Below are 17788 nucleotides of genomic sequence, written 5' to 3'. Positions count from 1 at the left end.
GGACTTGCTGTCCTGCAGCCTTCCTGAGGCTTCTTCTGCCACAGGTGCTTTCAAGGCGCAAGTGCACAACTTGTTGCCTCAGTGCTTTCCTGAGGCATCTCTCTTGAAAGGTGCTGTGGCATGGCGGGCAGAATTCTCGGCCTGTCCAAAGTGTTCAGGGGGAAAAAAAGCAAAGGCCCTGGAGCTACCCCAGCACAAGAGCCTGAAGAGCCCGAGCGGATCCAGACACTACAGGATGGTGAGTGGCAGAGCTGGGCCACAGGGCTGATGGCTGCAGCCAATGTGGCCCCATCCCATCCCATCCCTATCGCAGCCTGGGGAGGGCAGGGCTGGGCTGTGTTCTCCGGCCTCTCCCGCAGCCCCTCAGCTCTGGCTGCTCTCGCTCTTTGCCAGATGCAGCCATGGATGGCACACAAGAGCAGAGGCCTGCCGGTGGAAGCTTCCGCAGGACACTGAAGGTACCTGCAGCCATCCCCGCCTGGGCTGGGCCTGCTGTCACTGCTCAGCCGAGCACCGCGCTTGGAGCACTCCATGGAACACGTCTCTCTTCCCTGTCCTTTGTTCTCCTGCAGATGATCCGAAAATTCCTGCGCATACGGCGTAGAAACACCAGCAGCACGGCAGCTGAGGGCTCAGCTGAGCCTGACTGTGGGCTGACCGAGCCCCAGGCAGAGCCTGATGTCAACACGGATTTGGCTGAGCCATTAGAAAATTTTGATGCTGCATTGAATGATCAAAGGGCAAGGGCTGACAAGGCAGTGGCTGAGGCTGTGGCCCTCCAAACGGCTGACACTGGAGAGACTCAGGGCATCAGAGATACTGGCGCCACGGCCACTCCCACTGCCATTCCTGCTCCCGCCGTGGATTTTATCCAGAAGAGTGGTATTCCTTCTGAGCAGCAGGTAAACAGCCTGGGGCTGGGGCTAGAGGCCTCCCAGGATTGTGTGTCATCTCCAGCCACGGCCACTGGGCCCCCTCAGCCTTTGAGGCCGGCACAGCGTGGCAGGAAGGGAAGCGATTCTTGGGGGAAGCTGGTGAAGTTGCTCCCCTAGACAGCGGCCCAAGTCTTCCCCATGCCTTTTCCAGGTGCCAGCCATTGTAAAGAAGATGCACCAGAATTTTGCATCGCATGGAAATGTGGATACCAGGCTGCCCATGAACATCGTGAGGCTGGCCGAAGAACACCCAGCTGATGTGGTGCTGACCCTCCTGCGCTGTGCCCCAACATGTGACAGGTATGGGCCCACCTGCCTGGAGAGCTCAGGCCTCCTCGGCCTTTAGGACCATGGCCCTGCACGGCCTGTGCAATGGGCTCTGCCAGAGCGGCAGACAGGTCCGGGACCCTCGGGCCCCTCTGTTTCCCGAGCCTGCTGCCGTGCTCCCTCCCTGCCCTTCAGGGCACCGGGGCTCTGTCACCCGGCCCCCAGAGCCGCACAGGGCATGGTAGTGTGGCTGAGATGCCCCTGACACAGAGCTCTGATCCCACAGAGCTGCTGCAATGATCTGGAGAAGCATAGGCTCATCGAGTCCCACAGTGGAGAAGGTTCTGCCAACACTGCTCTGTGTGATGGAGGATTGGCCTCTGCACAGCACGTTCACCTCGGATGGGGACAAGGAGGGCGTCTTTGCTCTGGCTGTGAGTTTCTGGGCATTTGCTCACCCCCAGGTCGCCTCTCCAGCAGCTCTCCATCCTCTCCCTGCCTCAGGCCCTGGGCTGAAACCTGGCCTAAGGGCAGGCTCAGGGGCCACCAGGCCCGCTGCTCCCCCTGCGTCTCCCCTGGGGCCCTGCCACATGGACACCTCGCACTGAGCGCTCTCCATGGCAACTTCTTTTGCAGGCAACTCTGGTGGTGTGGGTGATTGTCCAGGTGCCTGAGTGCCACGAGGCAATGATCCTTTTTTCCTCCCGCCTCTTTGTGGCTCTGCTTTTCCATGTTGTCGTCACCACACAGCAGATGCCACCACAGGAAGTCGATCACTTCTGGAGAGCGTGCCGAGAGGAACACCACCTTCCCAGCGACCCCAACAGGTCTCCGTCCTCCCGTCCTTTCCATGTCCTTGTGGCCAGTGCCAGTGCTCCCAATGTGACCCGGGCTTTGCTCTGCACACAGGTTTGCAGTGCAGGTCATGAAGACCCTGCTCTGCCGGCTGCAGTGTGAGAATGAGGTGATGGCTGTGGAGTCCAAGCATGGCTGGGACACCATGCTCTGTGCTCATACCCAGTACTATGCTGTGGCTCTGCTGGCCAGGTGAGACCCCCTGCTCCCTGCTGTCCCTGGAATTGGTGCCCTGTGCCCGGGCTGCCCCACACAGTCCCTCTGGTCATGGGCCAGAGGGCCTCGTCTCTTTAGGGACGGCCGAGCAGACTGGAAAAGGCTGGGAGAGGAGGGTGCACAGGAGTGGCCGCCTCCCAAAGCACCCACGTCCCCTCCAGGGATGCTGGGGAAAGACTGCACCTCTGGGAGTCAGTCCTGAGAAAAGTGTGCCCCCCCCTACTCAGGCTCTTTCTTCCTTTTTGCCCCTGACAGGGAGATGCGCCATGTCTTGATCCCTTTCTCTTCCTGCATCGCAACCCGCATGCTCCGGCTGCTCAGCATTGAGAAGCCAGGCTGCGATCTGCCTTTCCTGGCATTCCTTGTGGAGGTGAGCCTGAAGAGCAGCGCTGCCTGGCTGAGCTGCCTCCCAGCTCTCTGCCCTCTCGCAGCCGCATCCCTAGCCTCCTGGGATGGCACCAGCGCCCTGTGCTGCTGCTGCCTGGGGCTGGCCCTGGGCAGTTCTGGGCTCCTGCCAGCCGGGCCCTGTACCACTGCCCTGTGCCTTTCAGGTTCTGGAGTGCCTGGACTGGACTAAATGTGGTGGCTGGGTCCTGAGGGTCGTGTCCAGGTACCTGCGGACCGAGTGCAGGAAGAGGTGTCGCCTGGCGCTCAAAGGCCTGCTGGTGCTCAGCAAGGATCCCCTGATGGTGAGAAGGGGGCAGCAGCTGAAGCTGCACTGGGGAGAGCAGCCCCATGGGCTGGCTGGGCTTCAGGAGCTGAGGCAGCTGCTCCCAGCTCTCCTGCCTCAGCTGCCCGAGTGCTTTGGGACAGGCCTTTGGTGTCTGGGCCCTGCGGCAGCAGGCTGGGCTTGCAGTGCCTGGGCGCTGTCGCTGGTGCAGCTGTTCACGGCTTCACAGCGCAGCCTTGTGTTCCACACAGGCCAGAAGAATGTGCTGCCTGTCTGAAAGCTTTGTGGATCTGCTGGCTGATGAAGATGGAGTGGTGGTTGCCCTGACCCTCCGTGTGCTTACTAATATGCTGGAGAGCGAAGACATCCTGGTATCCAGCACCACCGCCCCAAAGCTGGCTGAGGCACTCCTGGCGCTCTTTAACAATGTAAGGTTCTGCAACCCGAGCCACAGGCATTGGGTGCTGCCCAGAAACCTTGTGCTGTCTGCATTTTCAGGCCTTTGCCTAGGTGGGCCTGGAGTAATTGATGCTTAGGTTTTTTCCTTTCCTCTAGGAAAATAGCTACATGCAACTGCTCTCCATTGACCTCTTCTGTAAGGTGATGGAGTTGGTAGTGAAGGAGGGAAAAAAGCGCCTGAAGGCAACTGTAAACAAGAGCCTGTACCTACTTTTATTCTACTGCCATGATGAGAACTGGCGTGTGGCAAATGTGAGGTTTTGTGCATCCCTGGGACGGGGGCTCAGCTGCCTCCTGCCCTGCTGCAGGAGGAGGAGGAGGCTGCGTCCTTCTCCAGGCCTTGGCACAGGGATGCGAGTCCTTGTGCCCTGGGCTGTGGTGCCATCTCTGCATCTCTGCTGCTCTTCAGGCCTCTCGGGAAACCCTGTATTGTGCGGCCAAGTTCCTGAAGAGGAGGGATCTCGAGAAGCTCCTGACAAAGGAACATCCCTTGACTATCGATGACTGCAAGGTAAGGATGGCTTGGAGAAGTGGCAGCCTCAGCCTGGAGAAGATCCATGGCCGCGGGGCTGGCAGCCGTGGCCCCTGCCCAGTGCTGCACCCGGGGGCTCCAGCCTGCGCCCCACACGCCGCTGCCTTCCCTGGGCCCCGCGGGCTCTTCTCCAGGCTCCTGCGGCCCCGAGCCGGGTGCCCGTGGAGTCCCGGCCCAGCGGGGCTGCGGGCACGGGGCGGCACCGCGGCTCCCCGGGCAGCAGCCGGCCCTCTGCCCCCTCCAGAGCCCGGCGCCAGCGGCTGCTGGCCGGGCCTCAGGGCCGTGCGGGCAGGGGAGGCCGGGGCTGGGCGCGGCCAGAGCCCGGCCCAGGGGCTGAGCCCGCGCCAACCCTTCCCTCCTGCCGCTCTCTCCAGCTGGCAGATGACAGGATCCTAGCGGCCGAGCACCTGCGCCGGGCCCTGCCCTACCTGGAGAACCCACAGGAGTCCCTGCCAGAGGCAGCCATGTGGTTCTTGGGTGAGCCACGAGCTCGGGCTCCCTCCCCGGCCCGCCGCAGCTCGGCCCCGGCCCTGGCTGCTGCTGCCCCGGCTGCAGCAGCGGCATCCGGGCCTGGCGCCGTGGAGCCCCGCCTGCCCTCGGGGCTGCTGCCGCCCTCTGGCAGCCGTGCCCTGGGGCGGCAGCTGGCGGCAAGGGCCCGGGCTGAGCCCTGCCGGGGCAGGAGGCCGTGTGGCCACAGGGCTGGCAGCGGCGCTGGCAGGGAGCCGTGCCGCTGGGGCCGTGACACGCTCTCTGAGGGGGCAGCCAGGACAGCTTCACCTTCTCAGTCAGGGTGAGTGAGGGCAGCGGGCCGTCAGCGGCTCTGGCGGGGGAAGCTGCACTGCCCGGGCAGACAGCTGCAATCCTCAGCTCTGGAGGCCTTTGCTCCCTGTGTGGACGAGGGCTGGATGGGATGGCCCTGGCAGGAAGATCTCCTAGGATTCCCACAGATCCAGCCTCTGACCATGTCTCTATTCTTCTCTCTTGCAGCCCTTCAAACCCAGAGGCAAGACAACAGCCCGTCATGCTCTGAACCTGCAAAATGAAGCCTGCTTTCCCCAGAAAGCTAAACAACTGGGGACGTCTTCTGAATCCAGCAAACCGGTGTCCCAAGAACACACCAGGAGACACTGAAGAGGACACCATCTCTCAGTGCTGCTGGAGCTCCACGCACAGCTGAGGCTGAGCACAATTCTCCTGGCTTCACACCTCTCGCTCTTTGTACTTAGCTCCCTCCCCCCAGCCCTCAGACCCTGCCCATCCCCCCTTATTCCTTCCCAGCTCATCCCTTTGCTTGGCCTTGAATTAATAAACACTTTGGCTTCTTCACTTCACCTGCGTCTCTGTGGAGCTGAAACGGTGTAAAATCTGAGCCCTAGCACACACAGGCCCCTGCTGCCGTCCTCTTGCGCGCCGTCTTTTGTGCAGAGACACAGAGGAGCGAGGCCGCGTCAGGCTGGAAAGGTGCCTGTGCTGAAGGTCCAGTTCCACAACACTGTGCAGTTTAAGGTCCTACTGAGCAGCCTGAAGCTCCCGGATTTTGAGAGAGCCAACCTGAGGACGCTCTGAAGCCAGCTGTGAGGGATTCCATGGCAAGCATCTACAGAGGGCAAAGGAGCTTGGAATGCTGGAAGCTTTCAAGAATAGCTTGCTGAAAGCACAGCAGTGCTCCATCCCTGCACAGGGTCGGGGAGATGGCAGAAGCAGAGACCATCAGGCCTTAACAGGGAGCTTGGGGTGTGCCTAAGGGCAAGTGAAGCAGCAGCAGCAGCAGCACGGTGGCCGAGACTCGGACGCGTGACCCAGCCAATGGCCCCAGCACCGTCAGGCAGTTCCGGGATCCCGGCTGCGGTTCTGGTGCCCAGAGCTGAGGAATCGCAGCCCCTGCCTCAGAGGCTGCCAGAAAGCCAAGCGAGTGAGAGCAGAGGGAGGGCAGCCTTCCAGTCTCTCCTGGGCATGGCCGCAAAGCAGCCCCTGCTTCTCCTTCCTCTGCCCGTGTTTGCAGTGTGCTGATGGCAGCGCCAGCCAGGTTGTGCTCTGTCTTCCAAAGGCTGTGGAGAGCGGGCAGGAAAAGTGCTGCGTGCACAGCGGAGAGTCCTGGAAGGTGCTGGCGAGAGCGTCCTGCGGGGTCAGGGCTCTGGTCTCTGGCCGGGAAGAGCCTGCTTTTGCTGCTGTGAGCGCAGGCAGGAGTGGAGGCAGCGGGCAGCTTGTGTTTGTAGAGGGCCTGGGGCTGCATGTGTCAACCTCCAGCTGGAATCACACTGGGGGAAATGCCAGCTAGAGCTGGAGCGCCTGTCCAGAAAGGACCAGAAAGAAATTCAGCCTTGCCAGGGTTTCTTAAGAGTGTCTTGGCATTCCCCAGGAAAGCTTCCAATCTGGGGAAAGGCCTCTGGGGAAAAGGGGCTTGCTGCTGAAGGAAAGCGCTTTCCTAGGAGCTCCCAGTGATGTAGGAACAACTGTCCCCCTTTGGCTCTCTGTGGTCCTTTCAGTCCTTGAGGCCCGTTGCCCTTGGCAGGCGGACAAGGGAAGGGAGAAGGCTGTGAAGAGCAGGTTTGGAATCCAGCTGGACCTGCAGAGACCAAGGCAAGCACCTGCAGCAGGGTGTGTTTCCCCCCTTTGGACACAGGTGTGAGCAGGAGCATCTCTGTCCAGCTGCCAGCCCCAAAGCTGTCTTGGAGAGCTGTGAATTCAAAGGCCTTCCCGCACACACGTCTCACATCTTACCTGTCTGCTGTGCTTCAACTCTTGGCAATATGCATTTGCCTCTTGCTTGCTGGAGGCTGCTGCGGCCCAGAGGGCCAGCACCGAGCTGGGCTGTGTGGGCCAGGCAGCAGGGAGAGTCTTGGCTGCTCTTGGTGTGTGAGCGGCCTCAGAAAAGGCTTGGAAGCTTTGCCTCCCAAGGCGCCCTGCTCCCTGCCTCTTCCTCTGCATCTTGGAGAGAACAAGGCAGGCATTTCTAGCAGCTGGGCATTAGCAGGCCTTCAAATGGGGGCGTCTTGTGGAGCAGGCCCAGCTGAGACACCCTGAGAGGAGCCCAGCGCTCCTTGCCCCTCTGCGCTGACACGTGAGCCTTGTCTGCTTTCGGGATGACCCTGGCTGTGTCAGGGGGTGCTACGTGGACACGAGACAGCCGGTCCTGTCCTGCTGGGTCCCAGCAGTGCCTGGCAGCGGTCCTGCCTCCCCGTCAGGATGCCGGCCAAGAGAGGTCCTGGAAGCTGAGGGAGCTGATCTGAAGCTTGCGCGGGTGCCTACAGCTCAAGGCCAAGGGCCTTCCCTCAGGATAGAGCAGTCCTGAGAGGTCTCTAGAATTCAATGAAATCAGCAGACAAATGCATTGTCCACCAAGAGCTCTTTTATTGGCAGGAGGTTAGGGCTCTGCACCCCAGCACAAGGCTTCTTCGCCACGTCCAAATTTCAGTGGGTTTCTGTAGGAATTCTATCAAAAATCCCTTCCGTCTTTAGACTGCTGAGGTGATTCCATAGGCAGCGGCTTAGAAGGAAACACATTGCGTCAGAATCCTAGGCCTGAAGTTAATGTCCACCTGCTGGCCAGGAGGAGTCTCAGCTCACCAAAGCAGCTCATCTTCCTCATGCCTTCCCTGCACAGGGCTGATTCTGTAGCCGCCCTTAGGTCTTCCCAAAGGCTATGTCTCAAGCTTTTTGTCAAGTCACTCTCATGTCAAGTTAGGCTTCCAGGTTTTGCTGATGTTAACTGGTGCTAAGGACTTCTGGATATCTGTGCTAAGTCCTCTTCACTTCTGTCAATTGCTTGTGCTTCCTTCCATCGAACAAAGGCCTTGTTTCATTCCTCAATGTGCCTGATGCTGGCCCAAGTCTTTTGGCACTGCTTGCTTTCCTGTGGCATGTTCTACCTGCCCCGAGAGTAAAGAGGGAGCTGGAGAAGGAGCTTGCCGGGCTGCTCTCCATCCTTTAGCAGCAGTCCTGGTGAAGCGGCCAAGTCGGAGCTGAGCGCAAATGGACCAGCCGTGCACGGGAAGGGTGGGTGGGAAGGATGATCCAGGAACCGTAGGCCTGGCAGCCTGAGCTTGCTAGCGGGGAAGGCCTTGGAGCACATCCTCCTGAGTGCCATGCCACGGCACGTGCAGGGAACCAGGGGTTGGGAAAGCTCTGCGCAGGCATGGGGACGGCTGCGGGTCTTGGCAGGGTGTTGAGCTGGGGTTGCTGTTGCTGGTCGTGTTGGGGAAGGAGTTGTCTGGAAGGTGAGAGGTCTAGGCTGGAACTGGGGTCACTTTGAAGGCAGCACCTGTGCTATGGCACAGCTTTGGTGATGGAGGACTGAAGGAATAGCTGGGACTTTTTCTCTTAGTCATCCTGCTTCTCCTGCAGAGAAGAAGAGGGGAGAGCTCTACTTTTTTGGCCACTTCCATATCTGGAGCAGGGGGAGGATTAGCCCTTTTGCAATCTACTCATTTGTTTGGGCTTCTTTTGTAACACTGAGTGGGCTTTCATTCCTGGAGAGCTTTGATTCCTTAAGAGAATTAGGCTCTTCCCATGCCTTCCTAGAAAAATGTTTGAAACCAAAGTAAGGCCTTTGTTTTGCCTCTGTGTGGTCTTCTGCTTTGCAAAGCGACATGCAGTGTTAAGGCAAATGTGTTGCTGCTGTAATAGATACAAAGTATTAAATTCCTGGATTTTAATCGTGTGTCTTAAAACTTTGCAGTGGAAGGTAAAATCCCCTGAATTGCTGGAAACACTTCCAGGGCCTCTCTTTGCATACCACAGTCTTTTCACTGTCCTAAGGTGTTACCTGGACATCTGCCAGAGAGATAAGCGGGAAAGGGCCCATGAAGCATGGGCTGACCACATCTTCACAGCTCATCAGGAGATCCCATACCAATCTGGGCGGAGGGCGGCAGAAACCATCTGACAGAAGATTCGGAGACTTTTCATGCAGACGTCTTTTCAATTTCTCAGGAAACTCTTTCAGATACCCCTTGCGGACACCAGACATTTCAATGATTCTCTTATGTACACGATGTCATGTTCTTCGGGTTCTTTGTTACCGTCTTGTTTTTGCCTCAGGGTAGAACAATGGTCTAAAACACCTCCCCCGAGACCCCGAAGTTGTGGGCAGTACTCTGGAGAAGCACCCTTTGCTGCTCCCGGATTGACCACCCAACATTCGATCCATGTTGTCCTGATTTATCGTAGCATTTCCCGAAATTGCTTTTCAAATTTGTTAACTAAATCTTTGAGTTTGGAAATTGGCTCTGATCATTTCTAACACTGCTTTGAGATGGGAAGGAAGCTTGCAAATCTATCAGGTTCTCAGGCCATTGCTATAAATTTAGGAAGTTGGCAACTTTTTGCAACTACTTGAGTTGAGTAACGGGAAGAAAAGCTTTCCTGAATTGAGGATTCTTAAATGCCAACTCCTTCTATGCCTCTGCTGCCAGGGTGATTTTGTGCTTCAGGAAATCACTCCAAGTAGAAAACAATTCCAGCATGGAGTAAGAGCTTCTGACAGAGACCAAGTGTTGCCAGCACTTGCTCCAGGTGCTCCTGCCAACATCCCCTGTAGGAAGGAGCCCAGCCGCCAGGGCCCGTTGGCTTTGGCTGCCCTGTGGCAGAGAAGCGCCCCGGGGCACAGGTCTCTGGGGCAGGAGATGGCACCAGCGTTGCCAGGGCTCGGGGGGCGGCAGCTCTGCTTGGGCGGGGGCTCCGTCACGCCTGCCGATTTCAGCGCTGCCCTGGCCCCAGGGGTCAGAGCAGCGTCCGTGCCCCGGCCCACAGGTTCCTCGTCTGTGTCACACCCGCGGGTTTAGGACGGCCACCGGCTGGGACGTGTCCCAGGGAGGCCGTGCCAGCTTCTGTGCGAGGCCCCGTGCCCTTCCCGCTGCGGCTGCATCGGCGGCCCTGGGGGCTCCTTCTGCTGCCCTGAACCCGCAGAGCAGGGCAGCGTTTGCCCACGGTTTGAGCCGCTGCGAAAAATGTTGTCTCAGGGCTGTCTTAGACACTTGGGGAGAGGGGTTCCTTCCAACCTGGGCCACTTTGGCTGGGCTGGGAGCGGCCCCAGGGCAGGTGGCAGTGTGTGCATTGGCCCTTTGTGACGCGGTGCAGCAGCGCGGTCACCGTGGCATTGAACGGCACAGGGTGTCCAAGGACCCTTTGTGACACGTGGGGACATAGGTGCTGGCGGTGACGCAGCCAGGCCACATTCCTTGGAGCAGGCGACGGGACAGGACGCGCCAGAGCGGTGCTGTGAGGAGCCCCCGCACAGCGCACTCGTTTGTGCCTGACCCAGAGCTTCTACGAGGAGTGACTCGTGCAGCTGACCTCACGGCCAGACTGCACGACTTGGTGACTCGGAGGTTTTCCAAGTCATCTCTTATCCCCGTGGCCTGTGGCCTCCAGGCCGGACTGTGGGATTTGGTGGCTTGAATCGTCTACGAGGAACCTCCTGTCATTGTGGCAGGAGCCCTTGAGACCAGAGTGCAGGACTTGCTGTCCTGCAGCCTTCCTGAGGCTTCTTCTGCCACAGGTGCTTTCAAGGCGCAAGTGCACAACTTGTTGCCTCAGTGATTTCCTGAGGCATCTCTCTTGAAAGGTTCTGTGGCATGGCGGGCAGAATTCTCGGCCTGTCCAAAGTGTTCAGGGGGAAAAAAAGCAAAGGCCCTGGAGCTACCCCAGCACAAGAGCCTGAAGAGCGCGAGCGGTTCCAGACACTACAGGATGGTGAGTGGCAGAGCTGGGCCACAGGGCTGATGGCTGCAGCCAATGTGGCCCCATCCCATCCCATCCCTATCGCAGCCTGGGGAGGGCAGGGCTGGGCTGTGTTCTCCGGCCTCTCCCGCAGCCCCTCAGCTCTGGCTGCTCTCGCTCTTTGCCAGATGCAGCCACGGACGGCACACAAGAGCAGAGGCCTGCCGGTGGAAGCTTCCGCAGGACACTGAAGGTACCTGCAGCCATCCCCGCCTGGGCTGGGCCTGCTGTCACTGCTCAGCCGAGCACCGCGCTTGGAGCACTCCATGGAACACGTCTCTCTTCCCTGTCCTTTGTTCTCCTGCAGATGATCCGAAAATTCCTGCGCATACGGCGTAGAAACACCAGCAGCACGGCAGCTGAGGGCTCAGCTGAGCCTGACTGTGGGCTGACCGAGCCCCAGGCAGAGCCTGATGTCAACACGGATTTGGCTGAGCCATTAGAAAATTTTGATGCTGCATTGAATGATCAAAGGGCAAGGGCTGACAAGGCAGTGGCTGAGGCTGTGGCCCTCCAAACGGCTGACACTGGAGAGACTCAGGGCATCAGAGATACTGGCGCCACGCCCACTCCCACTGCCATTCCTGCTCCCGCCGTGGATTTTATCCAGAAGAGTGGTATTCCTTCTGAGCAGCAGGTAAACAGCCTGGGGCTGGGGCTAGAGGCCTCCCAGGATTGTGTGTCATCTCCAGCCACGGCCACTGGGCCCCCTCAGCCTTTGAGGCCGGCACAGCGTGGCAGGAAGGGAAGCGATTCTTGGGGGAAGCTGGTGAAGTTGCTCCCCTAGACAGCGGCCCAAGTCTTCCCCATGCCTTTTCCAGGTGCCAGCCATTGTAAAGAAGATGCACCAGAATTTTGCATCGCATGGAAATGTGGATACCAGGCTGCCCATGAACATCGTGAGGCTGGCCGAAGAACACCCAGCTGATGTGGTGCTGACCCTCCTGCGCTGTGCCCCAACATGTGACAGGTATGGGCCCACCTGCCTGGAGAGCTCAGGCCTCCTCGGCCTTTAGGACCATGGCCCTGCACGGCCCGTGCAATGGGCTCTGCCAGAGCGGCAGACAGGTCCGGGACCCTCGGGCCCCTCTGTTTCCCGAGCCTGCTGCCGTGCTCCCTCCCTGCCCTTCAGGGCACCGGGGCTCTGTCACCCGGCCCCCAGAGCCGCACAGGGCATGGTAGTGTGGCTGAGATGCCCCTGACACAGAGCTCTGATCCCACAGAGCTGCTGCAATGATCTGGAGAAGCATAGGCTCATCGAGTCCCACAGTGGAGAAGGTTCTGCCAACACTGCTCTGTGTGATGGAGGATTGGCCTCTGCACAGCACGTTCACCTCGGATGGGGACAAGGAGGGCGTCTTTGCTCTGGCTGTGAGTTTCTGGGCATTTGCTCACCCCCAGGTCGCCTCTCCAGCAGCTCTCCATCCTCTCCCTGCCTCAGGCCCTGGGCTGAAACCTGGCCTAAGGGCAGGCTCAGGGGCCACCAGGCCCGCTGCTCCCCCTGCGTCTCCCCTGGGGCCCTGCCACATGGACACCTCGCACTGAGCGCTCTCCATGGCAACTTCTTTTGCAGGCAACTCTGGTGGTGTGGGTGATTGTCCAGGTGCCTGAGTGCCACGAGGCAATGATCCTTTTTTCCTCCCGCCTCTTTGTGGCTCTGCTTTTCCATGTTGTCGTCACCACACAGCAGATGCCACCACAGGAAGTCGATCACTTCTGGAGAGCGTGCCGAGAGGAACACCACCTTCCCAGCGACCCCAACAGGTCTCCGTCCTCCCGTCCTTTCCATGTCCTTGTGGCCAGTGCCAGTGCTCCCAATGTGACCCGGGCTTTGCTCTGCACACAGGTTTGCAGTGCAGGTCATGAAGACCCTGCTCTGCCGGCTGCAGTGTGAGAATCAGGTGATGGCTGTGGAGTCCAAGCATGGCTGGGACACCATGCTCTGTGCTCATACCCAGTACTATGCTGTGGCTCTGCTGGCCAGGTGAGACCCCCTGCTCCCTGCTGTCCCTGGAATTGGTGCCCTGTGCCCGGGCTGCCCCACACAGTCCCTCTGGTCATGGGCCAGAGGGCCTCGTCTCTTTAGGGACGGCCGAGCAGACTGGAAAAGGCTGGGAGAGGAGGGTGCACAGGAGTGGCCGCCTCCCAAAGCACCCACGTCCCCTCCAGGGATGCTGGGGAAAGACTGCACCTCTGGGAGTCAGTCCTGAGAAAAGTGTGCCCCCCCCTACTCAGGCTCTTTCTTCCTTTTTGCCCCTGACAGGGAGATGCGCCATGTCTTGATCCCTTTCTCTTCCTGCATCGCAACCCACATGCTCCGGCTGCTCAGCATTGAGAAGCCAGGCTGCGATCTGCCTTTCCTGGCATTCCTTGTGGAGGTGAGCCTGAAGAGCAGCGCTGCCTGGCTGAGCTGCCTCCCAGCTCTCTGCCCTCTCGCAGCCGCATCCCTAGCCTCCTGGGATGGCACCAGCGCCCTGTGCTGCTGCTGCCTGGGGCTGGCCCTGGGCAGTTCTGGGCTCCTGCCAGCCGGGCCCTGTACCACTGCCCTGTGCCTTTCAGGTTCTGGAGTGCCTGGACTGGACTAAATGTGGTGGCTGGGTCCTGAGGGTCGTGTCCAGGTACCTGCGGACCGAGTGCAGGAAGAGGTGTCGCCTGGCGCTCAAAGGCCTGCTGGTGCTCAGCAAGGATCCCCTGATGGTGAGAAGGGGGCAGCAGCTGAAGCTGCACTGGGGAGAGCAGCCCCATGGGCTGGCTGGGCTTCAGGAGCTGAGGCAGCTGCTCCCAGCTCTCCTGCCTCAGCTGCCCGAGTGCTTTGGGACAGGCCTTTGGTGTCTGGGCCCTGCGGCAGCAGGCTGGGCTTGCAGTGCCTGGGCGCTGTCGCTGGTGCAGCTGTTCACGGCTTCACAGCGCAGCCTTGTGTTCCACACAGGCCAGAAGAATGTGCTGCCTGTCTGAAAGCTTTGTGGATCTGCTGGCTGATGAAGATGGAGTGGTGGTTGCCCTGACCCTCCGTGTGCTTACTAATATGCTGGAGAGCGAAGACATCCTGGTATCCAGCACCACCGCCCCAAAGCTGGCTGAGGCACTCCTGGCGCTCTTTAACAATGTAAGGTTCTGCAACCCGAGCCACAGGAATTGGGTGCTGCCCAGAAACCTTGTGCTGTCTGCATTTTCAGGCCTTTGCCTAGGTGGGCCTGGAGTAATTGATGCTTAGGTTTTTTCCTTTCCTCTAGGAAAATAGCTACATGCAACTGCTCTCCATTGACCTCTTCTGTAAGGTGATGGAGTTGGTAGTGAAGGAGGGAAAAAAGCGCCTGAAGGCAACTGTAAACAAGAGCCTGTACCTACTTTTATTCTACTGCCATGATGAGAACCGGCGTGTGGCAAATGTGAGGTTTTGTGCATCCCTGGGACGGGGGCTCAGCTGCCTCCTGCCCTGCTGCAGGAGGAGGAGGAGGCTGCGTCCTTCTCCAGGCCTTGGCACAGGGATGCGAGTCCTTGTGCCCTGGGCTGTGGTGCCATCTCTGCATCTCTGCTGCTCTTCAGGCCTCTCGGGAAACCCTGTATTGTGCGGCCAAGTTCCTGAAGAGGAGGGATCTCGAGAAGCTCCTGACAAAGGAACATCCCTTGACTATCGATGACTGCAAGGTAAGGATGGCTTGGAGAAGTGGCAGCCTCAGCCTGGAGAAGATCCGTGGCCGCGGGGCTGGCAGCCGTGGCCCCTGCCCAGTGCTGCACCCGGGGGCTCCAGCCTGCGCCCCACACGCCGCTGCCTTCCCTGGGCCCCGCGGGCTCTTCTCCAGGCTCCTGCGGCCCCGAGCCGGGTGCCCGTGGAGTCCCGGCCCAGCGGGGCTGCGGGCACGGGGCGGCACCGCGGCTCCCCGGGCAGCAGCCGGCCCTCTGCCCCCTCCAGAGCCCGGCGCCAGCGGCTGCTGGCCGGGCCTCAGGGCCGTGCGGGCAGGGGAGGCCGGGGCTGGGCGCGGCCAGAGCCCGGCCCAGGGGCTGAGCCCGCGCCAACCCTTCCCTCCTGCCGCTCTCTCCAGCTGGCAGATGACAGGATCCTAGCGGCCGAGCACCTGCGCCGGGCCCTGCTCTACCTGGAGAACCCACAGGAGTCCCTGCCAGAGGCGGCCATGTGGTTCTTGGGTGAGCCACGAGCCCGGGCTCCCTCCCTGGCCCGCCGCAGCTCGGCCCCGGCCCTGGCTGCTGCTGCCCCGGCTGCAGCAGCGGCATCCGGGCCCGGCGCCGTGGAGCCCCGCCTGCCCTCGGGGCTGCTGCCGCCCTCTGGCAGCCGTGCCCTGGGGCGGCAGCAGGCGGCAAGGGCCCGGGCTGAGCCCTGCCGGGGCAGGAGGCCGTGTGGCCACAGGGCTGGCAGCGGCGCTGGCAGGGAGCCGTGCCGCTGGGGCCGTGACACGCTCTCTGAGGGGGCAGCCAGGACAGCTTCACCTTCTCAGTCAGGGTGAGTGAGGGCAGCGGGCCGTCAGCGGCTCTGGCGGGGGAAGCTGCACTGCCCGGGCAGACAGCTGCAATCCCCGGCTCTGGAGGCCTCTGCTCCTTGTGTGGACGAGGGCTGGATGGGATGGCCCTGGCAGGAAGATCTCCTAGGATTCCCACAGATCCAGCCTCTGACCATGTCTCTATTCTTCTCTCTTGCAGCCCTTCAAACCCAGAGGCAAGACAACAGGCCGTCATGCTCTGAACCTGCAAAATGAAGCCTGCTTTCCCCAGAAAGCTAAACAACTGGGGACGTCTTCTGAATCCAGCAAACCGGTGTCCCAAGAACACACCAGGAGACACTGAAGAGGACACCATCTCTCAGTGCTGCTGGAGCTCCACGCACAGCTGAGGCTGAGCACAATTCTCCTGGCTTCACACCTCTCGCTCTTTGTACTTAGCTCCCTCCCCCCAGCCCTCAGACCCTGCCCATCCCCCCTTATTCCTTCCCAGCTCATCCCTTTGCTTGGCCTTGAATTAATAAACACTTTGGCTTCTTCACTTCACCTGCGTCTCTGTGGAGCTGAAACGGTGTAAAATCTGAGCCCTAGCACACACAGGCCCCTGCTGCCGTCCTCTTGCGCGCCGTCTTTTGTGCAGAGACACAGAGGAGCGAGGCCGCGTCAGGCTGGAAAGGTGCCTGTGCTGAAGGTCCAGTTCCACAACACTGTGCAGTTTAAGGTCCTACTGAGCAGCCTGAAGCTCCCGGATTTTGAGAGAGCCAACCTGAGGACGCTCTGAAGCCAGCTGTAAAGGGATTCCTTGGCAAGCATCTACAGAGGGCAAAGGAGCTTGGAATGCTGGAAGCTTTCAAGAATAGCTTGCTGAAAGCACAGCAGTGCTCCATCCCTGCACAGGGTCGGGGAGATGGCAGAAGCAGAGACCATCAGGCCTTAACAGGGAGCTTGGGGTGTGCCTAAGGGCAAGTGAAGCAGCAGCAGCAGCAGCACGGTGGCCGAGACTCGGACGCGTGACCCAGCCAATGGCCCCAGCACCGTCAGGCAGTTCCGGGATCCCGGCTGCGGTTCTGGTGCCCAGAGCTGAGGAATCGCAGCCCCTGCCTCAGAGGCTGCCAGAAAGCCAAGCGAGTGAGAGCAGAGGGAGGGCAGCCTTCCAGTCTCTCCTGGGCATGGCCGCAAAGCAGCCCCTGCTTCTCCTTCCTCTGCCCGTGTTTGCAGTGTGCTGATGGCAGCGCCAGCCAGGTTGTGCTCTGTCTTCCAAAGGCTGTGGAGAGCGGGCAGGAAAAGTGCTGCGTGCACAGCGGAGAGTCCTGGAAGGTGCTGGCGAGAGCGTCCTGCGGGGTCAGGGCTCTGGTCTCTGGCCGGGAAGAGCCTGCTTTTGCTGCTGTGAGCGCAGGCAGGAGTGGAGGCAGCGGGCAGCTTGTGTTTGTAGAGGGCCTGGGGCTGCATGTGTCAACCTCCAGCTGGAATCACACTGGGGGAAATGCCAGCTAGAGCTGGAGCGCCTGTCCAGAAAGGACCAGAAAGAAATTCAGCCTTGCCAGGGTTTCTTAAGAGTGTCTTGGCATTCCCCAGGAAAGCTTCCAATCTGGGGAAAGGCCTCTGGGGGAAAGGGGCTTGCTGCTGAAGGAAAGCGCTTTCCTAGGAGCTCCCAGTGATGTAGGAACAACTGTCCCCCTTTGGCTCTCTGTGGTCCTTTCAGTCCTTGAGGCCCGTTGCCCTTGGCAGGCGGACAAGGGAAGGGAGAAGGCTGTGAAGAGCAGGTTTGGAATCCAGCTGGACCTGCAGAGACCAAGGCAAGCACCTGCAGCAGGGTGTGTTCCCCCCCTTTGGACACAGGTGTGAGCAGGAGCATCTCTGTCCAGCTGCCAGCCCCAAAGCTGTCTTGGAGAGCTGTGAATTCAAAGGCCTTCCCGCACACACGTCTCACATCTTACCTGTCTGCTGTGCTTCAACTCTTGGCAATATGCATTTGCCTCTTGCTTGCTGGAGGCTGCTGCGGCCCAGAGGGCCAGCACCGAGCTGGGCTGTGTGGGCCAGGCAGCAGGGAGAGTCTTGGCTGCTCTTGGTGTGTGAGCGGCCTCAGAAAAGGCTTGGAAGCTTTGCCTCCCAAGGCGCCCTGCTCCCTGCCTCTTCCTCTGCATCTTGGAGAGAACAAGGCAGGCATTTCTAGCAGCTGGGCATTAGCAGGCCTTCAAATGGGGGCGTCTTGTGGAGCAGGCCCAGCTGAGACACCCTGAGAGGAGCCCAGCGCTCCTTGCCCCTCTGCGCTGACACGTGAGCCTTGTCTGCTTTCGGGATGACCCTGGCTGTGTCAGGGGGTGCTACGTGGACACGAGACAGCCGGTCCTGTCCTGCTGGGTCCCAGCAGTGCCTGGCAGCGGTCCTGCCTCCCCGTCAGGATGCCGGCCAAGAGAGGTCCTGGAAGCTGAGGGAGCTGATCTGAAGCTTGTGCGGGTGCCTACAGCTCAAGGCCAAGGGCCTTCCCTCAGGATAGAGCAGTCCTGAGAGGTCTCTAGAATTCAATGAAATCAGCAGACAAATGCATTGTCCACCAAGAGCTCTTTTATTGGCAGGAGGTTAGGGCTCTGCACCCCAGCACACGGCTTCTTCGCCACGTCCAAATTTCAGTGGGTTTCTGTAGGAATTCTATCAAAAATCCCTTCCGTCTTTAGACTGC

This window comes from Chamaea fasciata, unplaced genomic scaffold (genome assembly GCF_029207755.1).
Source record: "Chamaea fasciata isolate MVZ Bird 193981 ecotype frontalis unplaced genomic scaffold, bChaFas1.0.hap1 SCAF_42, whole genome shotgun sequence".
NCBI classification, from domain to species: domain Eukaryota; kingdom Metazoa; phylum Chordata; class Aves; order Passeriformes; family Sylviidae; genus Chamaea; species Chamaea fasciata.
Note: the sequence above shows the minus strand (reverse complement) of the source record.